Source organism: Canis aureus, chromosome 36 (genome assembly GCF_053574225.1).
Source record: "Canis aureus isolate CA01 chromosome 36, VMU_Caureus_v.1.0, whole genome shotgun sequence".
Taxonomy (NCBI): domain Eukaryota; kingdom Metazoa; phylum Chordata; class Mammalia; order Carnivora; family Canidae; genus Canis; species Canis aureus.
In genome coordinates, this window is record NC_135646.1 from 22064490 (window position 1) to 22083532 (window position 19043).

At 37.7% G+C, this 19043-nt stretch overlaps 1 long non-coding RNA gene across 1 annotated transcript; it reads left to right on the forward strand.

Annotated features, from left to right (window-relative positions):
• LOC144306275 (uncharacterized) lies at positions 1–15146 on the forward strand. The gene is made up of 4 exons (XR_013373348.1): positions 1–1238; positions 2999–3089; positions 6248–6477; positions 14698–15146. It is a non-coding gene; the product is annotated as an uncharacterized LOC144306275 (long non-coding RNA).
• The last annotated feature ends 3897 nt before the right edge of the window (positions 15147–19043 follow it).

The window sequence follows — 19043 nt, forward strand, 5'->3', positions numbered from 1 at the left end:
GGACATGTAAGCCTTTAAAGGATTTAGTATATCAACTTTCTCATGACTCAGATCGTGGGAGATAACACTGCAACTCCACTAATATTAAGACTTTCAGGTTCTGAAGCAGGAACAATTATAAACAGATATGGTCAACCTTAAAAAGGATTCTCTTGTTTTCAGAACTTTGAGTTTTGTTAGAGGAGCTATATTCTTTGACCTGATGAGAGGGACTTCTATGCTTCTTTTAGGGTATATAATGTACTTGGGTTGTTGGGTACAAAAATTATACCCAGACTGAAAGACAAAAAGCCAACAAGCACAGGCAGTTTGGCTAATATCACCCCAGCTCAGTGACCAATTCGAAGAGGATATCAACCAGGCTACTCAGGTAGGAGAAGGAGACAGAAGATGTTTGAGGGACAACTCATTACTTTAGAAGGTTCCAAAAGAATCTTGACTTTTGAAATGGGCCTGGCATTCCTAAATTGTTTGGGAAATTTTTAGAAACTGTAATATAATGTTGGACTTTAACTTCTTATGATTTGACTCCTTCAAAATATATAAAACTGTGGGAGAGGGGTATTTCTTCACACTTTCTTTAGCTTGGTTATAATTGGGGCTTCCTGCCTACATGTGGTTCCCTCTGCCTGGAATGCCCTTCCTTTAGCCTGCACCCATAGCCTGCCACCTCATGAGCATATAGTTCTTGATCACCAGGTCATTTGTAGTATCACTAATGATGCTCACACCTCTATGAGATCATTTTCCATAACGTGTGGTCTGTATTTGTTCTGACATCATTCACTAGACTGTGAACTCTTAGAAGCCTAGCCTTTAGTTGTTCCACCTCCCCCCACCATGGATCAAATATAGATGCTATTATGTATTTCCTAATTTCCACATCCCACTTCCTGGGCAAGTAGTAGGTACTCTCCTAATAGGTTTCAGTAGCTTACCAATTGTGGGGAGACAAAGGGGCTTGTCCAGTGAATCTCCCTAGATTGCCTGGCAGGAGCCAGCTGGTATTAATTAATACCTGTCATATCAGCAGGAGGGTCAACGGCTGGTTTCAACTTGCCACAAGGTCTCCAAAGGATATTGGTACTGGACAACTGGTATACCCAACATTGGTGTGTACTTCCCCTAAGCAGCTAGTAGCAAAACTTACAAAGTTTTACCCTCCTTATCTGTTTTCATGAGAACTCTACAAAAAGACAAGAAGAGGAGCTAGATGCCTCTCCTGCAGCGCACCCATGGTATGTCTGACCATACCCCATCCAACCACTCCTCTTCCTGGGAAGTGTGAGAAAAGGGGACTACATACATGTCTACTAACCTTCTGCCTATGTGGCTCAGTCTGTTCTGGGTGGGAATTATGCCATGTTTGACTGGACCCTTTGTCTGATACCAGGCTACAGGCTACTATTTAGAGATCAAGTGATCAAGAGAAATGAGACAAAGAAAAGAAAAAAAAAAGAAAAGAAAAGAAAAGAAAAAAGAAAAGAAAAGAAGGAAGGAAGGAAGAAGGAAGGAAGGAAGGAAGGAAGGAAGAAAGAAAGAAAGAAAGAAAAAGAAAGAAAGAAAGAAAGAAAGAAAGAAAGAAAGAGAAAGAAAGAAAGAAAGAAGGAAGAAAGAAAGAAAGAAAGTTTCTGAGCTTTGGGTAAAAAGCTTATTTTCAAAGGTCTTCAGCCCTGTGATCACTCTTTTTTTTAAAGATACCTTCCTGAAGCAAAAAACCAGAAAGGCAAATCCTGTTAGTTTGCCTGAACATGTTTCTTACAACTTCCTTGCCATTTTGATTAAGAAGTCCCTTGATTTTTTCTTTTGACCCTAGTTAAAACTGATTCTTGGATCCTTTTTTGCTCTCTGGAGGCTTCGTAAACTATCAGGGTACCACCTGAGAACCCAGAGACCAGCGAGTTAACTGTATGAAAATGAACCCAGTGGAAAGCTGGAATGAATGAATAAAAATAAATTATTTTATTATTGATATATGGTAAATTTGTTGCCATTCCATTGAGAGGGACTTTGCCTTCAGTGTCCCATACTCCAAGATAAAACATTAGGAAAACTTCTGCCTTTGAGTCAAAAACAGGAATGTCTCCCTATGGCAAATATCTACCTCTTAACCTTCTTCAAATTGTTAAACAGATTGGTGGTATGCTTATTAGCTCAAGAAGGAAATCAGTAGGAAATATAGAACTCTTTTTTAGTGTATAAAGCCATATAAGAATTATGCTTTCAGGTGAAACATTATGTTTTGTCTAATCACTATTTGACATTTTAATTTTGAGTTGTGGTACTTGGCCAGAAAAACTAGTATAACAGCCTCAACACCAGGCAAAAACTCATCCTTTCAACTATTTTGGTAACATGTCCTACTCTTTACAAAGACTTTTCAAAATTATATTTTATTATAAAATTCTCTAAACTTTGCATAAAACAATTGTTGTTTCTCCTCAGATAACACAGATATCTAGAAAACTGATTCATTGTAGGAACACACATGAGTGACAGAGGTAGGATGGCTAGCTCCTGGGTCTCCAAATTCTGGTCTTTTGTTATAAACTGCATATTGCTTCACTGCTATATGGCTTAACGAACAAAAGGTTCAGCAGAATCTTTGGACATCAAATGGCCTTCATGAAACAATGTCTTGATGAGTTAAGTAAAAATGAATCAGAAACACATGGATCCAACTTCCCTTGAAATATAAGAGGGCATACAAATCAAGGCAAAGAGCACTTAACAAACACTGGGTTTGGGTTTCCTGAACCTGAAATGTTAAAATAATTAGCAAGGACTTATTGAGGCTGAAAAGTGATCAGTTCCAGTATTTCTAACTCAAAACTGAAATGAAGAGAGGCGGGAAGGTCCTAGAAGAGAAGGGAGAGTGGCCATGGGGCACATGGAGGACCTTTGAAAATTAGCTTTCCCCCAAAACCACTTGTTTCCCAAAGCTCACAAATTTTGTTTTTATATATTTATTTTTCTGCTCTTTTGCTTTGATTTCCAGGTTTCAGCTGAAGACATATCTGAAATGCTCTGAAATGGTTCAGCACAAGTCTTTCTAGCCTCTTCTCAAAGGCAGGAAATGATGACATTTGGTAAGACAATGCTCTGTTCATTTTCGAGTTGGAGATAAATTCATATATTGGCCATTCAGGAAGTTTGGTTAAGTAATCAGGTTGAATTTATTTCCTAGTGAGCTGGACTTCTCAGCATTTCCCAAACCCAGAAAATAAACCCTTTCAGAAAGCACTGTGAAAAAGTTGTAAGAAAGAATTATTACGTACTAGGGTACAGATAGATTAAATAGATGGCAAACCTGGAGAAAATAATCCCCAAAACTTGTATTCCTAGAAACTGAGAGGCAGCAATTCTCTTGCTCGATCCTACATTGTATCTGGGATTCTCTGAATCCATTCTCTGGCCCTGATTGTCTCTGCTCCTCCTCACAGAGGCCTCTGGGACCCAGCCTGCTTTCTCCATCCTTTGTGATATTTCTCCCCGTGTTCAAGTCTGGCTGCAGAGGGTGGAGCACCTTTCCACCATTATTCCAGAATGCACATTATTTTAAAAAATTACTTTAGAGCTTTTATTGGTAATCAACATAGGAAACTGACTTGGGCAACAAAAACAGTAACCCAGGGGAGGTTGCAGAGCAGACCAAGTAATCCCTGGTCTCTCAGTTCCTGAACTTCTCTGTCAGCTGAGAGCTCAGATGCAGTGGTCTTGCCTGATCTCAGCAACCAGACCCCTCCTTTGAAGTTCACATGTATCTTTCCTTTCGAGATGGCCTTGGATCAAGCCTGAAGATAATATGCAGGTTGTATTATCATTAATGTCTCCCTGTATCAAAGGAACTGTCCATCTGTAATGCCCTTTTGATTAGAAAATGCTTGTTCACTATTTCTATGCACTGCTTAGAATTAGCCCTTTTGGGCATATTCTCATTACCCCCTCCCATTTATGAAAAATTAGGTTTTTTTTAGCCATTTCAGACCTATCAGGAACAAACTTAATTTTAAAAAATCATTTAAATATGAAACACTTCACTTACTCATCAATATATGTTATGGCCCAAAATGTCTGGTACTATGGATACAATGGTCAGTTGTATGATATAGTTTGACTCTAACACATTGTGAAAGTATTCAGCAAGGCCCAAGAGTCCTGGCTGAAGGGAGCAACTTTCTTAATTCATTCAACCAATACCATCATGTTTCTTCCTCCAGAGTCTCTATTGATAGTATTTTAGCATGTGACAAAAAATGACAGCAGTCTTTTAGATTTGGGGAGCATAATTCATGTGCATAATGCAATCCGACACTCCCTTAGATGAAAGACCTTCTTCCAGGCTTGAATCCATTGTTTCTTTTTCTACAACAAGAATAATAACTCTCTTCTATTTGAACATCTATTAAGATGTAAGCTTGTGATTTATGGTTCTCTCCTTTAATTCTTGAGCAACCCTATGAAACAGGTAAAATGAACCACATTTCATGACTGAGCAAATTTAGACTTAGATAAATTAAGTAATTTGCTCAACATTGAGCCATTGATAAAGTGGGAAAGTTCAAACTTGAACTCAGATCCAATGCAAAAGCATACTGTATTTACCACATTCCTCTCTATTTTCTCAGTTGTTGTGTATAGAATGTATGGAACTTTCAAAGAAAGGTGCTACATTGGGATGCCTGGGTGGCTCAGTGGTTGAGCATCTGCCTTTGGCTCAGGTCGTGATCCTGGGGTCCTGGGATCAAGTCCCACATCAGGGCTCCCTTTGGACACCCTGTTTCTCCCTTTGCCTATGTCTCTGCCTCTCTGTGTCTCTCATGAATGAATAAATAAAATCTTAAAAAAAAAAAAAAAAAAGAAAGTCCTATATAAATCTGTTCTGATGGTAGAGTAATGGTGGCCAGGAAAACTAATCTCAGTGTTTTATAAGGATAGCATTATAGTTCCACAATGTGTTAGAGTGGTAGGGACATTTATGACAACCAAATACAACCTTATTTTTACATAACCAAGAACCGCCTAGAAATAGAATGTTGTCTTCATATTGGTACCTAAAGCCAAGGCTGTCATCATGGTCCTCCCACTTCTCAAGCCAGAGTGCCTTCCAATTCATTTATCATCTGGTAAAACCAATCTAATTACAATCAAAAGAGAAATATTTCACCAAGAAAAAAACTCAGAAATCACCTCACTTCCACCCTAAATCTATCATGTCCAAGATCATTATTGCCAGGGTAACTATTTCTCAAACCCGAAATTCTGAGAAGACTCCTGAGTGTTTTGCATTGAGTTCCAATGGCTATCCAGTCTGAATACACTATTATTTTTAACATCTAGAGGTCAAGATCGAAGAAGGTAGATTTACAATGTTTCAAATGCCACAGATACTCATGATATGGGCACTTATCATAGTAGCATCAGTTGAGTCCTTGTTTTGCCTTTGAGTATGTAGTTGGGTTTAGGATCCCAGTTCGGTAAATTTATAACAGCTTTTTGATTGCTAAGACTCAGAGCTCCTTATCAGTCCTACATGATCTTCCTGTGTTTTCTTTTTCTGTTTGCCACAAGTCCTAGGAATTCAGCCTGTTTTCCTATTTCAGTGTAAAGAAAACAATGATAGTGCAACCAGTTATTTCTATTTCTATTATGTCCAAACACTGTCCTAGGGGCTTTACATTTATTATTTCACTAATCTTTATGAAGTAGGTCCTATTATTATTTCCATTTTATAGATAGGAGACTGAGACAAAGAGAGGTTGTTAAATAACCGACCCAAGGTTAAACAATTAGTAAGTGGTTGAGATGCTCTGCACCGTATGATTTTGGTTTTTCCCTTTAGAAAAAGGTCCTCCAATTCTCTCCCTTGTCCCAAAAGACATAAACATTATTGTATGCCTTCTCCTGTCATATTAAAAAAAATAAGATTTTCCTGGGAATTGCTGCTACAAAACAGAGTATCACAGTATAAACACTGGTGAGTTATAACGTTACAGAATTTTACAAAATTCTTTTGATTGTGATTTGTGTTCTGTAGTTTATAACTGCCTGCTAACATAACAAATGGAGGCCCCAATGGTCTTCTTTTCTTTTCTTTTCTTTTCTTTTCTTTTCTTTTCTTTTCTTTTCTTTTCTTTTCTTTTCTTTTCTTTTCTTTTCTTTTCTTTTCTTTCTTTTCTTTTCTTTTCTTTCTTTCCCTGATGATAGCAGGTTTTTACTCATCTGTGCGTTTATTTCTTACCTGAAGACGCTGGTAATAGAGGACGTACCAAAGGTGTACCTCAGTCCTGTCCCATGGGCTGATGTCTTCACTGAGACCCTCCAGACATCATGGAATGCCCATCATCAGATTTTTGTGTTGCCCAGAATGATCCCCCTTAGTGGAGGAAGAAGAAGGAAAAGGAGGAGAAAGAAGGAAGAAAGAAATGTCCTTCACCTTAGAGGCTAATCCGCTTGTTTTTCTGTGGCATATTACTGGTAAGGGTTGAGAGTATACTGGGACTTAAATTTAGATAAATGGATTCATCACCTACGTTTGTGGAGATGGTAACAGACAGACGCCATTAGGATCACATGGTACATTGAGCCATTAGCATTTTCCATAGCAACACCAGATGTTGAATTTTTCATGTCCAGCCTATAAGTTGTCCAGGTGTTGGTCTTTGGGAAGCAGGCAGATACATTTCATACAGAAGTGAGCTCCACTGTTTGTTTGTTTGTTTTTTAATGGTAGTTGATCTACTTATTTATTTATTTTTAATAATGCTCCACTGTTTTTTTATTGATCTAGTATTATACTGATACTTCTATGTGTTTAGATATAGATAAAATCCTAATTAAAATCAGAAAAAACAAAGAAGTCACTGTAATGGGAAGATACATGTCTTAGCTCTGCCACTGATTAGTTTTGTGATTTTGGCAGATTCTTTAATTTCTCTGGGACTCAGTTTCCTAGTTTTTAAAGTGAGAGAAAAAACTTTAACATTTCTGAGATATCTTTTCATTCTAGCATTCTTTGATTTATAGGAACCATGTGAATGAAAGAAGGCTTTCAGAAACTTGAAAATACAGTATTATAGGGGAACGTATCTTCTGTTATTTTTAATTTTATCGGACTTTATTTGATTCTGAATATTAAAACAGAATTGAATATTTTTCAATTAGCTTCATATGTAGTACCAAACACATATTTAATTCACGAAGAAAAAAACTAAAAACTACTATGGGGGGGAAGTATTTCAGTTTTCTTAGACATTAAATGGCTCATTCAAAGCAACATTTTGATAAATTGTGTAAATGAGAGAGGAACATATGGATTAAATTTTCCTTGAAATACATACGCACTTAAAAATTAAGAAGAAAAAGTGCTTGGCAAAGCCCATTTGGGGTTCTGCCAAATGGGAAACATTTTAAAAATAGTTGAAAATGCAGTTCTATCTCAAAATGCTGCCATATTCACCCATCCTTATTGATTATGTATTTTTAAATTTGTGAATTACTCTCCCTGTATTTATTTTTGCAGTTTGTTTTATGCCCTCGGGGCTTGTTCAATTTTGCTACCTTTAAAACAAAACAAAACAAAACAAAACAGAAAGCATAGTCCGTCAGTCACTGATGAGCATATCACAGTTTTTATCACTCCCTGTGAGATTCCTGTTACTTGACTTCTGTGGAAGTTTCAGTTTGATCTCTCCTGGTGTAACAACTGGCATTAATTCATACTGCTGTAATGAAAAATTCTAAAGAGCAAATAAAGAGGATTTGGTCTTTGAAGTTGGGCTATATAGTAAGTAACTTTCTAGTAAATCATGCTATTGCAGTGGAAGAGCTTTGAGGGAAAACAAGCCCTGAATTTCGTGATTATGTATAATTCAAAACCAGAAAATCAAAATACTCAGAGATAACATTCTTCTAGATGGACAGAAGAAAGATTTGGGCTTATTAATGAATCCCATGGTACATCCTGAAGAAGAGAAAAATTGTTTTCTCAAAAATCTTTAAAGTCGCAGATTTCTGGTCAAATTGGCAGCACATTCTAGTTGTCAGGGTTGAATTTACCTAAGTAAAATGACTCGGTGCAATCTGTGTAATTATTCTAACAGCCGATTGCGGATTCACTGAGGAAGTCACACCTCCACAGAGAAACACACAGATTCAGGTCATTAGGACATCTTCCTAAAACACGACATGCTGGGTGAGATTTTTCTCCCCTCTCCCTACTTCTCTCTCCCTTTTTAAATAATCTAATTCTTTTAGCAAGATTGCTATTTTGTCATGAAATTACAAGAAAACAAGAACATTTTCTTAGTGTTAAAATATTAATTTCGGCATGCCTGGGTGGCTCAATGATTGAGCATCTGCTTTTGGCTCAGGTTGTGATCCCAGGTTCTGGAGATCAAGTCCCACATCAGGCTCCCCAGAGAGACCTGCTTCTCCCTCTGCCTGTGTCTCTGCCTCTCTCTCTCTGTGTCTCTCATGAATAAATAAATAAAATATTTTTAAAAATAAAAAATAAAATAAAATCTCAAACTCTAGGAGATAATACCATCAGATACAGCATTCTACCCAGGATATGTCCAAGGCAAGAATTAGATTTATTTTCACAAGATAGTAGAGTATTTTATCCTTTGAGGCTAATCTCTAGAACATGGAGTATATTTCTATTGTTGGATTGTCCTTTTTATTCATAGTATCAAAATGTTATATGTTATTTTTAATAATTATTTTTCAATGAATTCCCTATGATTTAAAGAGAAACTTTCCTCACTGGGCTTATATATTTTATCCCCACAAAATTGCAAATAGGTTTTGTACAGTTTCACGAGCTTTGAAATAAAAAATATAGGCAATTTCGTATAACAATTCAAACAGAACTGAAGACCTAGCTGGCACCCTTGGAACTTCCCATGTGCTTGGTTTATGTTTAAAGGGCCATTCAACACAACAGAGTATGTTTGAAATATAAAAGAAGTAATTTTGAAATGCTTTATTCCATTTATTTGGGAAATGTTATAAATTATGTTTTTTGCTCTCTGGTAACCCAAACATTTTAAATATATCTTATTCAATTCTTTATTTGTTCAAAATGTAGTGGCAGATTCAGAAAATCTAAAAAAGAAGAGCAAATGTAATTATTTGCTCAATTATTTCAGTTTGTGAATAAAGGAAGCTAGGTACTTACATGCCTTCCTTAGTGTGAGTGTTGATTTGTCATACTTAGGTCAGACCTAACTATATCCTTACAGTCTGGAAACTTCAATTATCATCATAGTTTCTTGGTTACTAAAAGAAATTACTTTTTAAGAAATTGACTTTAGGGGCAGCCCGGGTGGCTCAGTGATTTAGCGCCGCCTTTGACCCAGGGCTTGATCCTGGAGACCCAGGATCGAGTCCCACATCGGGCTCCCTGCATGGAAGCCTGCTTCTCCTTCTGCCTGTGTCTCTGCCTCTCTCTCTCTGTGTGTCTCTCATGAATAAATAAAATCTTTTAAAAATTATATAAAAAAAGAAAAGATGCTTAACATCACTAATCGTTAGGGAAATACAAATCAAAACCAAACTGAGATTCCACTTCACATGCATTAGAATGGCTATTATAATGAAACAACCAACCAACCAAAACCTACAGATGTTGGGTAGGATGTGGAGAAATTGGAACGCCTGTGCATTGCTTGTGAGAATGTGACATGGTGCATCTTTGGTATAAAACATTATCTTGATACCTCAAAAAATTAAACATAGAATTACCATATGATTCAACATTTCCACTTCTAGGTATACATACAAAAAAAATTGAAAGCAAGAACTTAAACAGATACATCATCGTGTGTAGTAACATTATTTACAATGCCTAAAAGGTGGAAAGAACCCAAATGTATATATACATGTAATTGAATATTATTCAGCATGGTACATGTATGGAATTCTTACACATGTAACAACATGGATGAATCTTGGACATATCTAGGTGATATAATCTAGGTGAATAAACTAGATACAAAAGGACAAATATTGTATGATTCCATTTAAATGAAGTTCCTGGAGTAGTAGGACATAACTAGGTGACATAATCTAGGTGAATAAACTAGATACAAAAGGACAAATATTGTATGATTCCATTTAAATGAAATCCCTGGAGTAGTCAGATTCATAGAGACAGAAAGTAGAATTGTGGTTACCAAGAGCTAGTTATTATCAGTTTAACATAGGATGTTGTAAACATAAAATATTTTATGGTAAACACAAAGGAAATACCTGCAGTAAATACACAAAAGATTATGATAAAGGAGTCATAGCATGCTATCACAAAAAGTCACCAAATCACAAAGGAAAACAAGAGAGGTAGCAAGGGACAAAGGAGCTACAGAACAAAAAACAACCTACAAGCAACAGTAAGTCCTTACCTACCAATAATTACTTCAAATACAAGTGGATTAAATTCTCTAACCAAAAGGCGTAGTATGGCTGAATGAATTTAAAAAAGCAAGACTTAACAAAATGCAGCCTACAAGAGACACACTTTAGTTTTAAGGACAGATAGACTTGAGACTGAAAGGATGAAAAAACTATTTTAAGCAAAATATGGCCAAAAGAAAGCAGAATAATTATATTTATCAGACAAATGAGATTTAAAGCTAACAATGATCAAAGAGACAAAGTTATATAATGAAAAAGAGGTCAATTCATCAAGAAGATATAAATATTTATACATCCAACATCAGAGCGCTTACATGCATAAAGCAAATACTAACAACTAAAAGGAGAAATAAACAGCAATATCATAATCGTTGGGGACTTTAATAACCCACTATCAGCAATGGATAGATCATTCAGACAGAGAATCAAGAAAGAAATGGCAGATTTGAACAACACTGTAGACCAAGTGAACTTCCTCCAACAGTAACTGAATACACATTTTTCTCAAGTGTACATAGCATGTTTTCCAGGATAGATCATATATTAGGTTACAAAACAAGTCTCAACAAATTCAAGTAGAAATTATATCAAGTGTTTTTTCCAAACACAATAGTATGAACTAGAAACAGTAACAGAAAAAAAGCTGGAAAATTCACAAAAACATAAAAAAATAAATAACACTATCCTGAACAACCAATATATCAAGAAATCAAAAGGGAAGTAAAAATATACCTTGAGACCAAGAAACATGGAAACACAACATTCCAAAACTTATCAGTTGCAGCAAAAATAGTTCTAACAGAGAATTATATAGCTATAAATGCATATATTAAGAAAATGAAGAACTAAACCCAAAGTTAGCAGATGGAAGGAAACATAAAAGATTAGAACACAAATAAATGAAATAGCAAATAAGAAAATAATAGAAGAGACTAACAAAACTAAGTTACCAATAAATACAGGTTATATAGAATGGACAAATTCCTCAACAGACACAAACTACCAGAGCTCAGTCAAAAAGAAAGAGATAACCTAAACAGTCCTATATCTACTAAAGAAATCTACTATAGTTAAAAATCTTCCTAAGGGGGGAATAATAAATGTCAGGTCCAGATGGCTTTGCTGGTGAATTCTACCAAACATTTAGGAAATAACTAATACTAGTTCTTTATCATTCAGCTGATCACTCATTTATGTCCAGAACTACCACCTACTAAAGCCAGTCATATTTGGATACTTGATTTTTAACAAAAGTAGTGCTGGAGAACAATAGGAAAAGGATGGTCTTTTAAATAAATAATCCTAGCTCATTTGTTTATGTGGAAATAAATGAACCCTGACATCTACCTCTTACCAGTCACAAAATTTAGCATTTTGATTATTCATCTAAATGTGGAAGATTAAGCAATGGATCTTCTAGAAGGCAATGTAGGAGAATAGAAGATATCTTCATGGATTTGGGACAAATATTTCTGAACTAGGACACAAAAAGTACTAACTATAAAGGAAAAGATCCTAAATTGGACTTCATTAAAATTAAGAATTCCTTTTGTTGAAAGATACCAAGAAAGGAAAAAGTTACGTCATGAGTAGTGCAAGGTATTTGCGTATCTATAAACAACAGAGAATTTGCACAAAAAACTATGAATAAAAACAAGAGGTTATCATCTAATAGAAAAGTGAGCATGAACTTCAATGGCATGGCACAAAGAAGACACCCAAATGGACAATATATGAAAAGGCGCTTGACCACATTAGTCATCAGGGGAATGGTTGAAAAATAAAGTTACAATGAGAAATCACTGCGAACCCACTAGATTAAAGGATTAAAAATGGAAAGAGATGACACTAAATGTTGTTAAAGATCTGAAACAACTGGAACTTTCATCTACCAGTGGTAGCAGTACAAAGCAGTACAGCCATTTTAGAATATTTTTTGGCAATGTCTACTAAAGCTGAAAAATTTCCTATCAATGCAGCACTTCTAAATATATACTCCAGGGATCCCTGGGTGGCGCAGTGGTTTAGCGCCTGCCTTTGGCCCAGGGCGCGATCCTGGAGACCCGGGATCGAATCCCACGTCAGGCTCCCGGTGCATGGAGCCTGCTTCTCCCTCTGCCTGTGTCTCTGCCTCTCTCTCTCTCTCTCTGTGACTATCATAAATAAATAAAAATTAAAAAAAAAAAAACTTAACATAAAAACTTTAAAAATAAATAAATAAATAAATAAATAAATAAATACTCCAGAGAAATGCGCACATGTGAACCAAAAGATGCAGCAACAGTGTTCACAGCGGCATTACTCGTAATAATGAAAACTGGAAAACCCAAATGCCCATAAATACTAGAATGAGTAAATACATTGTGAAATACTCTTACAATGGATCACTATACAGCCAAGAGAATGAAGAAACCATTCATATGTACAGCATGACGGGGGGCCAGGCTGGTTCAGTCAGTGGAGCATGGGACTCTTGATCTCCGGGTTGTGAGTCCAGCCCCACGTTGACTGTAGAGATTACTTAAAAATAAGATCTTAAAAAAAATACAATATAAATCTCACAACTAATACTGACTAAAATAATCTCACCATGAGATTGCCGCTCCCTGTGATGATGGTTATCCTTTCCAGCCAGGTTGGAAATGGCCACATTTGGCCATCCACCCAATATTGCAAGTGCATTTTGAACTCCAGGTCTTGTCTTTTCCTTCCTATCAAGAATAACTTTAGGTCAGCCAAAGTTCCAGCCACAGAATCAGTGTTTCCTTGGTGGGGCCCAGTGAAAAAAGAAAACGCAGAGCCCCTTGTTCAAAAGTATTATGAATTCCAAGATAGAACACAGCAGAGAGGTAACCCAAGTGTGGACCTTTCTGAGTGTGGGGGCTCCATGTGGTTGCACAGGTTGCATGCTGGTGAAGCCGGCCCTGACTGGCAGGGATCAGAAGCCTGTTCACTGGGAATTTGGAAGTAACTTCTTACTTGAGGGATCATTTACAGAGATGTGTACAAAGTGGAGGGACTCATAAATGAATATTGAAGCACCCAGGCATTAACTGGCCAAAGTGGCAAAGGTTTGCTTCCCCCAAGGAAGGATAAGGGGCAGAACCCGGAGGGGAGCTAAAGCCATGGAACAGCAGCCACCCCAAAGCAGCTGTAGCCATAGAGGAACACAACCACTGTCAGAGTCATGGCGCCACACTGAGGGAGCTGGTGAAGCAACCTACTAGCTCCACCATCCCCCTGCCAGTGTCCTGGGGGTACCTCTTCTATTGGCTGAATCTACCCAGGAGCCAGAGGGCAAGGGCGCCCGAGTAAGGTGGTTCTGGACAGCTTCCTGGGGACCTAAATGGGATGAAGAAAAGTGGAGAAGAAATTTGGGATCAAAAGTATTAACCAACACAATTTCCAACTGTTCACGTATTTTCCATCCTTTAGAAGAGTTCTCATCGACTTGGGTATACTTTGGAATCACCTGGAGAACTTTAAAAACTACTATGACTCAAGTCCCAATCTCTCAGTACTTGAGATTCTTATTCAGTTGATCTGGGGTAGGGCCTGGGCATCAGGATGCTTAAAGACTCCCCGAGTGTTTCTAATGGGCAGCCAAGGTTGAGCGTTAGAACAAGATTGCTCCGTCTCAGCACTTCTTGACATTTGGGGCCAGTTACTTCTTTGTTGTGGGCCTGTCCTGTGCATTGTGGGATGTTCAGCTGCATTCCCCGCCTCTACTGACCAGATGCCAGTAGCAGCACCCAGTGGTAACAGCCAAAACTATCTGCACACACTGTCACATGTTGCCCTGGTGGGGGGCAATATTGCACCCCCGTTCAAAAACCACTGCTTTAGAGCAGATTCTTGGTGTGGTCTAAGACTGGCAGCATCAGCATAGCAGCTTCTACCTTTAAGCTTTTTATACCCTTTCTTTGAACTTCGAGGGTACTATTTTCTGTGTCCAACCTATTAACACTGAATCATACGTGTGTTACTTAATCAGTAACTATCACAGGATTATTTTTCGGCCAGTCCTTTTTCTTTCATAAAACCGTATGCTCTTATACAATACAATATCTGTCCCATCTACCTCACAAAAAAGATGTATGGCCTGGGATGAGCTACTTAGGCTAAGTGCCAGTTTCTTCATCTGAAAAATGGAGATAATAGCAATGACTGAGTCTCACTGCCTAGCTGTCTGCTTTTTTAATGTCTGTTTTTGCTACTAAAATATGGGTTCCTTATTGAGAGCAAGGACTGTGCTAATCACATTCACTCTTTTTCACCCAGGACCTAGCACAGGCCCAAACTTCTCAGCAGCTTGGTGAGTATTTGCTGAATGACAAAGAAAGGAGTGCAGTTCATCCTGAAGAAGAACAGGCTGTTAAGGATTGGAAAGCTGCTGTCCGTCCCTTTCTTAGGTATCTCTTTGCCAAAGTTAAAAATCCTAACATTCAGAGTCTTTTTCTATTTTTTTACCTAAATCTTTTTTTTTTCTGCAAAGTCAATTTCTACTTATTTTGGCCTTAGTGGAGATATAGAAAACCTGACCTGCACGTTAGCACTTTATGCATTTGAAAACTTACTATATTAGGACAATCTGAAATTTTATTTGGCCAAAATAAATAGTACTTACTAGAAACTATTTTTCTTCTGTTTTTCCATCTTGGCAATTTTACCAAAACAATGAATAGGGAGGAAAAAAACTACCACTCTCTATAATTGTATAGAGAACAATAAGCAGCTGAGGGTTTGTAACTAACCGGGTATGTGTTAGGCTGTCTGGTCAAATGTTGCTAGGAAAACATTATCTGGGAAGACTTTATGGGAAGAGGACAACTCCCAAAGAAGGCTCAAGTTCATAATTGAAAAGCTAAATAAGAGCTTTTTAATAGTTGGCAAAAATACTCCAGCACAACATTACTATTTCAGGCTTCTCTTGAATTATGTCCAAGGATGATGGAGGACGTGCTTGCTTAGAGCTTTATAGGCAATTCATGATCTGCTTCCATTGTGCCAAAGACTTACCACAGCTTCATTTCTCAGGGAACCATGGTGCTGTAGGGACAGAGTCTACTGCAGGCTCCTATATTCAGACAGACCTAAGCACTAAAGGAAATTTCCCAGTCTTTGGGGGGTTTTTTGTAAGGATTGGAGAACTGGTTTCTCTCCCTTCCTTAGTTATTCCACCTATGTAGAAACCCTGACATTCAGAAAATTCTTTTTGTATTTTTTACCTAAAGCTTTTTTTTTTTTTTTTTATGTAGTTAAAGTCAGTTTCTACTTATTTTGGCCCTCGTAGAGATACAGAAAATTTGATCTGCACATTAGCACTTTATGCATTACTATATTAGGACACTCTGAAATTTTATTTGGCTAAAATAAATGGTACTAATTCTGCTTACTTCTCCTCAAATACCCTATTACCCAAGCCTCAAATCATCTTTATTATATCCTTTTAGGCCTCTTTAACCTTGCCATGCCCTCCTCAGCTGAGCTTCTAAAACTTAAGTACAATTGTTTATTAAAGGCTCATACAATTGCTTATTAAAGACTTAGGGAGAAGGAGATGGTTTGTATTCTTAAGGCTCTCATATATTGCCCTTTTACCTACACAACTCCCAATCAATAGGACTTTTTTTCTTTCCACCGGTTTGAAAACTCATTTAAAATTGGATGTTTAACTTCCAATTAAAAATGGTGGACTGAGCATGGACAACTACGTCTCCTTTCCCTCCAAAGATCCCTTTGAAATGACAGTAATTTTTTTTTTTGTTTTTTTGTTTTTGTTTTTTTTTTTCTTTTAAATAAAAGCAGAACCATGTTGAAAACCATCTGTTGGTCAAAAATGTTGAAAAATTCCTAGAATACAAAAAACATATGTGATCAGAATAGAAAGAAAGAGCTGAAGAAATCGTAGCCCAAAATACCAGAAATAAGAAAGGAACATCTTCAAGAGCCCCAGGAAGGCCCCATGTTCAAAGTCACTAAATGCAAAGGGTAAGGTAGGTCAGTTGCCAGGTTAACCCCTTAAAAGAGCATGCCTATCCCACTCCCACTATAGTGTCTGGTAGTAGGAACTTCCGCCCTTAGGATAAAGCCAGACTATTATACGCCAAAGGGAGCATGTGATTTATGCCCAGAGCTTTGTAGTGAGGGTTAGGATAGCTCAGAGGGAATCGCAAGAAAGGTCGAGTATCTCCAGAATATACAACAGATATGGAGAGGCTATGTTACTGGGTCATCACCATTTTCACTCTCTGACCTAGGCTGATGACTCCACTGCAGGGAACACCGTTGCCGTGGTGGAGGGAAAAGAGAGTTCTGAAGGTTCTCAGAATAAATCCTCTGGTCTGGGAGGGAAACCTATCCCTCCACTCAGAACTCATTGGCCAGAATTAGTCCCATGACCCCATTCAAGCTCAAGATGTCCAAGAAGTGCAATTTTACCAAGTGCTGGGAAGGGAAAAGCATCCTAAATGCATGGTAATCAGGACTCGTGACTACTCTACCACCTAAAAGGAATGAGAGTCAGATGAACAACAGAATTTTCAGCATCAACACTGTGTGCTAGACAAAAAATGAAGCAAAATTACGAGGGAAAAAAATGAATGATTGCTTAGCATTCTATTCCCACATCTAAACTAAGTGTGAGGACATGCAGGGATTCAGAAAACATATTACCCATTAACTAGTTCTGAAAAAAGTCTCTTTGTTTGTTTGAATAAAGGGAGATCTCCAAGCTACAGATACCATTTTCATAAGAGTAGGTCAGGTGCTTAAACTATAGTGTTGTTCAGCAAAATATTTGAGAAGATGTCCTGAGATATGAAAGGATTTGGGCTCAAATATTTGATGACTCCTTTTCCTTTTGGACAAAAACAAACAAAAGTCTTGCCTTATCCAGGATCTATGATACTAGAGAATAAATTCTGGTAATTCAAAATATTGATATAAATAATAGGGGAATCAATAAATGGGAAATTAAAGCTACAATGATTATAAAAGAATATGTGTACATATATGTATGTATTGAAAATTATATGTATAATTATAGACATAGGCATTATCTATCTTATATATTGATTTTCGGTTTTTCTAATCACTTCACATACAAGCATGAAATATTTTATAATTACAGGAAAGAATGTAAGTGGTGGGGAAATGGAGGATGCAGAGATAAGGATGAAAAAATGTCAGAGGCAGGGAAAGTGTGATAAAACCTCGTTTGTACAGCACTTGCCAATTCACAGAACACATTCATTATGTCTCATTTGGAACCCCTGTCTAAATTGGAACTCCAAGAAAATGGAGGCTCTGACAATCTTTTTCATAAAGTGGCAACTTATCAACTAAAAATAATACATAATAAGACTTTAGTTTTACCCAAGCCTTTCCTACGTAGCTATGAGGTAACCCAATCCATATCAATGTAATAATTTTTAAAAACTGTCTTAGCACAGTGAATTTTTAACCTTTTTGGACCAAGGGCCCTTCTGAAAATCTGATGAAACTTATGGATATTTTCTCAAAATAAACAGAAAAGGAAATACACATGGGCATACAACTTTATAAGCCACTTCAACAGGTTTAGCAAGTCCCTAAAACCCACACATGGAGGGAGCCCTGGAACCACAGGCCCAGGTTCCATAGCCCTGCCATAGAACATCTTAGGTCCTCACGTCTGGACGCCTGCAGCCAAAAACACCAGAAGGGGCACATGGATGGGGCAAGATAGTCTGTGCTTTTGACTTGGGATGGGAAGAACACACTTGGCTGTTGCCCTGAAGTTACACAGGTTCTGTAGGGCCTCAGCATGAGAGTGAGGGAATGCAAAGGACAGAGGGACACCCAGTAGATGCCAGCAGAGTGGGGTTCTACACAAAAGTGTCACCATGCAGTCAAATTACTGACATTTGCAGGCACTTGACAATCATGGACAATCATTCATGTGAATGAAGTGCCTTCCATGAACATTGTCTTATTGGAGCCCTTCAGTGGGAGCTTAAACTTATATTTTCAAGTAGGATGGCCAAGGAACAGCAGCTCCACCTTATAAGATGAGCCATTTGAACCTCACCAAGTTCAGAGACTTACCTGGGGTCATCTAAGGAGTTAGTGACAGAGTTGGGCCTTAAGACAAGGTTGTCTGACCATAATCAAATAATTTGTCCATTCTGCCCCTTTCATGCTAGCCCTTCTGTGTGAGTAAAATGTGGACTATGATTTTGGATTCTTGGGAAAGTCTCCTTTCTCTGAAAGAAAACAAATACTTTCTATTCACAGGATGAGGGAAGGTTCAAATGCAAAATAAATGTCTTGATACCTCGAAATAGTTGTTGTCAACTATTGGAAGATGGGATGGCAGTAGGCTGGGATGGAGGTGGACCTCCTGTGTGCTGGTCTGCAGGGAACCTGTGTGGGGCAGAGGATGCCCGAGGAGGGGCTAGCAGAGGAAGCAGATTCCTTGCATGGGACCGGGCCCTATTTCCCAACAAGGTCTGAGGCTGGCCCTAAGAATAATTCTAGAACAGCAGGAGGTTGGCAAGAGAAGGGAAAAGTTAGAAGTCACCATGTAGCAGCCTAGCTACTCAGGACCTGGGTCTTCCTGGGTGTCATATCGCCTGGCCTCGGGC